Here is an 8,758-nt window from a genome sequence, read left to right as displayed (position 1 = left end):
CTCCATACTGTTTCAAATAACTAATAAAAAGGAAACGATGAAAATAGATCAATGAATCAATAGATAAATAATCTGAAACCATGATTTCATTTGATAAATGCAAGTTTTTTATCAAAAAATTTCTGGAATATAGCGTCATATAGTTTTACTCAAACAGTATGTGCCTGTCGATTAATGAGATTTTAAATTAAAATTATGATAAAATCACATCTAATAATGGTTTCTGACTGTAGATGTAGTAAAGCATCTATTGTGAACTTTATTAGACTGACAACCGCTGCTTTCATTTGTTGAAATAAAAATAGGTTGTTAGATGTTATAGTATCCAATAAAAAAAGCTGTATTATGAAAGAGAGCTTTTACTCTAATTAATCTTACTTCATATCCCGTAAAAGAACTTGGGGAATTGGTTAATTACCTATCAAAATTCATCTGTTAGTGTCACGTGATAATGTGACCCAATAATATCATTGCATAAGGAGTTTTGAATACTGTTCCTGAGATCTTTTGCAATATTACTTTGACCTAATAATTTAAATTCCATACAAGTTATTTTGCTTTTACAAATAGATTTTCCATAAGATACGCAGACTTCGAAATTAATATTCATTTTTTTTCTATCACAAAGAAATTGTTTACAAATTGGTAACAAAACAAACTCTAACTTAGTTTAATTTATTATTTCCTTTATCACAATGAATACTTTTTATTATAATGTTTCTGAAGAAAAATATAAACTGATGAAAGAAAATAACATTGATAACAAATGAATTTATATCTTTATTCATCAAGAATTTTTTGGAAATACTCGTCTTTTATTTTCAAAACTACATGTTGTAGTCTTTCTTTTTTTAAATGTATTAGCTTGGTATCAGTTGACTCTATGAAGCCATTGTTTCTTTATCCAGTGTTTATTACGTGCGTTGCCGGCCTGTTCAAACAAAAACATGAAAACTTTGTATGATACAAGAATTTCGAACGTACCGCATAACCAGTAGTACCAGATACATATGTTAAAATTGTGTAGAACACCTTTCACACTTCTTTTGGAACAATTAATGTATAGTTATACCGTTCATAGACTTTGTTCCTAGCAGTGTTTTTAGTTCATTTTATATTATTGCAATAAACTAATGAACGTTTATATGAAAGAAAACGTGTAACAAAAAATAATACTTCCTTACAACCTGGTAGAAGACAAGGCCACTAATAGAGAAACATTAATTTTTTAAACAAATATTTTAGAAGCCTCGTAATATTTTGCTTAATTATAAGAAGAGTGATACAGGTTACAGTGAAGTTTCAGTACTCACGTGCATAAAACAATGATGATTATAGAACAATAATGATTCTATAAAACATGTTGACAAAGTTTCCGTCTGTTGACATACCGCTGTACTAGCGGGAGGCGTAGTGTTTGGTTTAGACAGCAATTAGTTGACGCTATTAGCTGGCTTATAGATTAAATATCGATAACAAGAATGTGAGTACAGATAAAAGATGAATATCAGGGTCAAACATTTCACCACGTGGTAATATTTCTTCTAAAACATTTCTTCTTCGAATTGTCAACACTCGAAATATCTTTTACATAAACTAACTTAAGCAAGCATTTCAATATGTATCGAAAAATGTTCCTGGAACAGGAGAAATACACAGAGAGATTAACGAAAGTTTTCTTTTAAGTATAAATTGCACTTTATTTCTTATTTGATTCAGTTTATTGTTTTGTGTTTTCTATAACCACGAAATAATGAAACTAAATTTCAATGCAATTTTTATTTCAATATTCAGTGTACAATAAGTTCAAGAATATATTTTACTTGCACTATATAACCTTCTGGTGTTATTTGAATAAATGTAAGACTTCAGAATATCATTTCTGTCAGCGAGAATCCGGATCCTAAAAAAGCAGTGAAAAAGAAAACGTATAAGAACTTTCATATCAATTGAATTAAAACCACAGAATTGTCGATGTTGTTAAAAGTAAGTTATTTTATTAACTGTATTATTATTATTTTATTATTAATATATATATATACGTAATTTTTCTATTTATTTATGTTCAATTTACATAAAATGTTTATATAATAGACTGACATATAAATCTCTGTGTAAGAAGTAACGTATCACACAGGCTATTCCACTTATGTATTTCAACCTCTTTCTTCACAGTTACATGTAAAGTAGAAGTTCCAATGTTACCCTTTAATAAAACTGAAAATTTCTTATTCTGTACAAATACAACAGTCCTTTCTCATTTTCCAACGAGTTAGCAATGACTTGAGTGAATTTAATCACTAATATCTGGACTCGGTTCTATGCAATTACAAATTTCTCATACCCCAATGTGTAGCTTTACTTTAAGAAAACAACTTGACCTGAGGCCCTTATGTTTCTCATTTCAGAACTAATAATTTTTTTAATGTGTAGAAATTTTAAGCTCACAGACATTACACATTAATTAGAAAACAATTTACTTTTTTTTAACCTTAATAGAGCAGCAATTTTTTAATGTTCAGAACTTTTAAAAACATTAAAGTTAACAAAGCAGATTCTTCCAAAAATTAACAAACCACTGACGATATTGTATGACAGTTATTAAAAGAGCATACTATGCATTTTTATATTATGTGAAACAATATTCACATTAATAAAAGAAATATTACATAAGTCAAGAATTTTGGTCTACACTCTAACCAGTGAAAGTGCAAGCACGTTTGATTCGATAGGAATTTGAACAGGCGATCTACAGACTCACAAGTCGAGTTTAATGTTAAATGGTTAAATTGATTAACTTTATTCCAAACGCTTTGGTATTTAAATTTTGATATACTCACATATTTTATGAACTTCAACATCGAAATTAATTGACCTCTTACCAATTATCATCCAGCAGTGTGATTTTATGCATCCAAATAAAAATTTCATTTCTTCTTAGTTCACTATCCAATCTTCTTCCTCTTCGATTAGTTCCGAATTGCATTTCTGATTGTCTTGCTGTTCGTGTTCCTCTTCCCAACCCACTTCTTAAGTTAAGGCCACTGTCAAAACCCAAGCCAAAGTATGGGTCTTTTCCAAACACATTCTTTTTGTATTTTCCATTTCCACTACCTATTACAAAACCTGGTTTACTGGTGAAACCACTTTTATTCCTGTCTCTATCGACAGCGCTCCTATTTCACTTTTTATCTCCATGACCACCATAACCATTGTGGATGTTTTCGATTATTTCGTTTATAGCGTAACTTCCGACAGTGTAGACGATAATAATGAAAAGTAGAAAGAAAACCTGAAAAATAAAAAATCATTTTCCTTATGAAACTATGACCAATAAAACACAAACTAGTTACTCTGTGAGAAAGTTGTGTAGATCCATAGTTATTTTACAGACACAAACACAAACTAGTAGAATGTAACTTAGCCTATCGTATAACAATTTCCCCATAAAGCTTTAAGATTTTATGTTAAAATGTTCTTGTGTAGAAAAGATTACTATAAAATAAATGGCATTATTCTTCTATAGTCTAAATCAGGGTGTGCAACAGGCGGCCCGCGGGCCACAACCCGGCCCGCCAAGCCATTTAGTGTGGCCCTAGTTGTTGTAATCTAACCATGTGGCCTGATCTGTAATCCAACGCAAATGGAATATTTTAAAAGCATCGATCCTACGGGATTCCCAGGCTTCGACTCGACAAACTTCTAAAATTATCTTTGCTAGAGAGGAGTAGGCCGAATTCGATTGGTCGGCCTCCTTAGGGCATGAATAGGTGACGTGCACTAGCACTATTGTCTACGACTCAACGTCATGTCCTGAACCTCGCCTTCGCCCTCTGGCGACAATTTTCCCTAACCTCTGCTGTCCGTCATTCATTATTGGTGAAAATTTTATTACCTTTTACAGTTACTACAAGAGATTGAAGGTAAATTGATTATTATTTAGCATATTGTTGTGACTTTACTGAATTTATTAAAATTTTTGCTTTCAGATGCATCTGATTCTATGTACAGTGTGACCTCGTTATTCGCGGGGTTACGTTCTTTACCCTCCCGCGAATAGCGAAAACCGCGAATATTGGACGCAGTTTTAAAACGTATATGTATGCGATTATATACTATATGAAATGCTTCCCAAACACTAATGATACTTATACTCATTGATGCAGTAATAATGTAGCAATATTGCATACTGTTATGTATTTCACTAAATTGTACCGTGCGTTACCGGGCTGTGCTTTGCCGTTTGCGTTGTTGGGGAAGCTGAGGCAGTCAGCCAATAGCAGTCCAATCTTGTTTGGTGAAGACGACAATTGATAAAACGGCTTGATTGAGTAAATACAACAGAAATCTCCTCGAAAAGCCCTTTCAGTCTCTGTGACCTACAAAACGCAGTTCGCGCATAACCCGCGAATATGCGGGGCCGCGAATGGCGAACCGCGAATAGGCGAGGTCACACTGTATTTTCTATTCTCAATTAATTTAAGTACCGGAAGGCTATGATCGGGATGCCAATTTAGAAACATGTGTTTCTGTCCATAAGAGGTTCCATGTGTAAATAAATTCTATGTTTTTTTCTACTTTGCTATTTTCGTGAGAATAATTTTTGTTTTGATTTCAGGGCTAGTAAAATGTCAGCAGTTAAGAAACGAAAAATTGATGATGAGGAAGGTTATTCAACAGTGAATGGTGCACAAAATATCTTGTTGTCCCACATAATCAAGGTGTTGTCTGCCTCGTCTGTCAAACTACAATTGCAGTCATGAAAGAGTACAATATTAAGCGACATTACGCAACTAAGCACTCCTCCCAGTTTGATGAAATTGTTGGTCAGGCACGAAAGGACAAAATTAAACATTTAAAAACATCCATTGAAAAGCAACGAGGTGTTTTTACCACTTTCAAGAAAAATTCAGAACTGGTGACAAAACTGAGTTTTAAGCTTTGTGAATGTATGGCAGAAAAGGGAAAGCCTTTCAGTGATGAAGAATTTATTAAAAATTGTTTAACAATATTCACAGAATATGCATGTCCAGAGAAAAATATTTGGTGGAGCAAACTAGCCTTTCCCGCTTTACTGTCTCACGCAGGACAAAAGATCTTTCAGAGGACATCAAAGAAACTTTGAAAGAGAGATTGAATTCGTGTGAAGCTTTCAGTCTGGCTTTGGATGAAAGCACTGATATCAATGACACATCCCAACTTGTCATTTTCATCAGAGCTGTTACTGCAGGCTTTGATGTTTTCGAAGAGTTTTAGATATGGCAAGCCTTTCCTCCACAACCACAGGACAGGATATTTGTGAACAAGTGCTTAAGGTTGTAGAAAAGTTTGAACTGAATCCTTATAAATTATGTGGTGTTACAACAGATGGTGCTCCTTCCATGACAGGTAGGACAAATGGATTCACCAAGAAATTTCTAACTGCAATTGGAGCACAAGACGTAGTTGTAAGCCATTGCATTATTCACCAAGAGAGCTTGTGCACCAAAGTTCTGGATTTTGCAGAAGTCATGAAAAATGTCGTCCAATGCGTAAATTATATTCGAACACGAGGATTAAATCATCGACAATTTAAAACTTTTTTAGATGAGCTGGACAGTGAGTATTCAGATGTTTTGTACTTCTCTGCTGTACGTTGGCTTAGTAGAGCTGCTACTTTGAAGAGATTCTGGAATCTGCGAGAGGAGATTAAGTTCTTCATGGAGAGCAAACGTCAGAATGTGGACTTCTTGAGCAATGAGAACTGGCTGAATGACTTAGCATTCCTCACAGACATTACACAGCATCTGTCTGATTTAAACTTAAAACTACAAGGGAAAAGTCAACTTGTGAATAAGTTGTTTGAGCATATTTGTGCTTTTGAGAAGAAATTGGAACTTTTCCAGGTTCAGTTGAGAAGAGCCATATTGACCCATTTTACATGTCTTGCAACCAGGAAACTGGAATTTCCTAATCTGGATTGCACCAAATATGAAACCAGTGTACAAAAGCTGCGTGATGAGTTTGCAAACAGATTTCCAGATTTCAGACAAACTGAAATTAGATTGAAATTGTTCGCTCAACCTTTGATTTGGCAGTGGAAGACAGTCCTGATGATTGCCAAATGGAACTCATTGAACTGCAGGCTGACATGGACACTAAAAGGAAATTCTCTGAAAACAGTTTGCTAGACTTTTACAAACTCTGTGTACGTGAAAAGTTTCCCAATTTGTCCCGTCATGCACAAAGAATTGCCTCCCTTTTGGTAGCACCTACTGCTGTGAGCAATTTTTCTCCAAAATGAAGCTCATCAAAACCAAATGTAGAAGTCAGCTGACTGATGAACATTTGACCAGTCAGTTAAGAGTGGCAACCACTTCTGTCAAAGCTGATATTGACAAGCTTTGCAAGGACTCTAAATTTCAAGTGTCGCACTAAAATGATCACTCATGCAAAAATATAAAATATTATTGCTTGCATTTTGAGAATTTTTTTTAATTTATTGTGCATGTACACGAATAAGCTTGTTTTTTAAGTGGCCCCGCTTGATTGATGAAGTTGGTTATATGGCCCACCGACGAAAAATGTTGCACACCCCTGGTCTAAATCGTTTAGCCTAACTTGTGTTAATAATTGTATTTGAAATTACAAAAGATTGAATAAGTTAGTGAATCTAGTCAACATAAACGTTATTTTACTGGTGTTGTGACAGATACCATTCGAAAAGCATGGTGGGACATTCAACATAATTCCCCTGTTTGTTGTTTTATATGAAGAGAACATATGTCAAAGTGCTGTTTTACTGGGAATTCTTTCATACTCTTTATAAATACCTTTTTAAGAATTACGTTGTCTATTTATATCTCACCTACAATGTCCCGAAATTTGATCAGTAATTAATTTTTGTCTAATTATCTCATATTATTCTGCATAGAGAAGTGCTACTTTTTATACTGAAATGATACCATGCAAAAAATACAACTATTTGTCTCCGGTGAGTTGTGTTACAGTTTTACCGATAATTAACTTATAGAATAAACTGTAGAACACTTTCCACTGTCCTCATTAGATAGCGATAAGGTAAAAGACGTTGATAGCAGCTGTAAGTTAAACTGTTATATTAAAAGCATTCTTCAACTTTTCGTATTTACATAATGTGGGGATATGAAGTAATCATACCGAAGGCCATAGCTGTGAGTTACGAAACTCTCGTATGTTATATGCTAAATTATGGGAAGGTTATATTTCATAATTGGCTATTTCGTCGGATATATTGCGAAACAAATTTGAATAACAAATGAACGCTATAAATTTTATGGAAATGTTTTAAATTTCTTTTTTATATTGATGTCCTTTCAAAGTCGAAAATCATGCCAAATAATCATTATGGTGTTTACATCTTCACTTCGTCGAAAAGTAAATTACAGAATTATTCGTTTCTCTTTCTTATAATCTGAATTATTTCATGTAAGATATTTAATTTCTTTTCTATTTTACATTTTATTATTATTTATTTGTTTGTCATACTCCTGTTAAGTTTGGGAAGGTAAAATTATGTTATGTTTTGTGAAACTTTCACTCTAAGTTTATTTATAACTACATTATGTGTAAAGTTCTCATTTTACTTAAATTATACGTTCCACGGTAGTTCCAATAATAATTTCTTATTTACTTAATGTTCTATGTTTCACAGTAGAGACAACTGAATATATGGAAGACTCAAACAGATAGCCCGATGTGGCTTTGCTAAAATAAAAGAACACATACAACTGAAGATAAATAAACTTACCGATCGCTATTCTCTATTGACAGGCACTTATGTCATTACAGTTTCTTCCCAGTTGGTATAGAATGTAAGAGTAACCTCTCATGTTCTCGTTAAATAAGTTCCTTTATCCATATTATATTTTCAATTAAAAGCTATTTAAGAATGTCTAGATAGTTTTTAAATCAATGCAAATGTTTGATATACTTTACTATCATGTTTCGGGAGTCATTGGTATGTGCTTCGTGTGGTATCTTCCATTCTTTTTTAAGGTTATTTTTTAAATTATAATGTCGGTAGTATATTTAATTTATAATGTCTCTAAGTTATATTGTATGAAATGGCGATCTTAAATAGTATTCCGCAAACTATATTTGCCGTATACAAGCCGGTCTGTAAAGAAACACGCATTCAGCAATAGATATTACACATATATCGTGTAGTTGTAATACTATTATGATAAACACTTCTACTTGTTGAAAATCTCTGGAGAACTATACAGAAAATGTAACGGTTAACAATGTAATAGGTCTAACAATAACGTCTCATGTTAACTGTAAATGAATGTTATAATGTTTATCAGTTTTTTATTTTATTCTCTTTTTTATAATTACACTACATTATTAGCTTGGTATCTTGTTTCAACGTAACCTGGATCTTATGGGATATTGTTTATATTTGGGCTGTTAATAAGTAGTAATCTTATTCTGTATTAATCCCTAGATTTATTATCTAATTCTGATCATCTTTGGTTCATCAGATCAGAAGTTTGTGAATATAGCAAAACCGTTTGTGCTTTTAAGAGTTTTGATAAATGTTACTAACTTTGCTTTCTGCATCACAGTAAAACTGTAACCATGCAGAAAATATGGAAGTGCTGAGGTAAAGTATGGCCAATGTCCTTTTTCTTCCATACTGTTTTAGTTACTTATTGAAAAGGAAAGGATTAAAATAGGTCAAGAAAAATACTATATGTTGGGACTCGAATTGCCAAACATAGAGAAATCTATAAAT

At 32.8% G+C, this 8,758-nt stretch overlaps 1 long non-coding RNA gene across 1 annotated transcript; it reads right to left on the bottom strand.

Moving 5' to 3' along the window:
* Positions 1-1,804: 1,804 nt before the first annotated feature.
* LOC143242973 (uncharacterized) lies at positions 1,805-7,347 on the bottom strand. The gene is made up of 3 exons (XR_013023532.1): positions 6,848-7,347; positions 2,883-3,292; positions 1,805-1,903 (listed from the first exon to the last, which is right to left on the bottom strand). It is a non-coding gene; the product is annotated as an uncharacterized LOC143242973 (long non-coding RNA).
* Between the last annotated feature and the right edge of the window lie 1,411 nt (positions 7,348-8,758).

The sequence above is a fragment of the Tachypleus tridentatus genome, unplaced genomic scaffold (genome assembly GCF_004210375.1).
Source record: "Tachypleus tridentatus isolate NWPU-2018 unplaced genomic scaffold, ASM421037v1 Hic_cluster_2, whole genome shotgun sequence".
Taxonomy (NCBI): Eukaryota; Metazoa; Arthropoda; class Merostomata; order Xiphosura; family Limulidae; genus Tachypleus; species Tachypleus tridentatus.
Note: the sequence above shows the minus strand (reverse complement) of the source record. Positions and strands in the feature narration are given on the sequence as shown.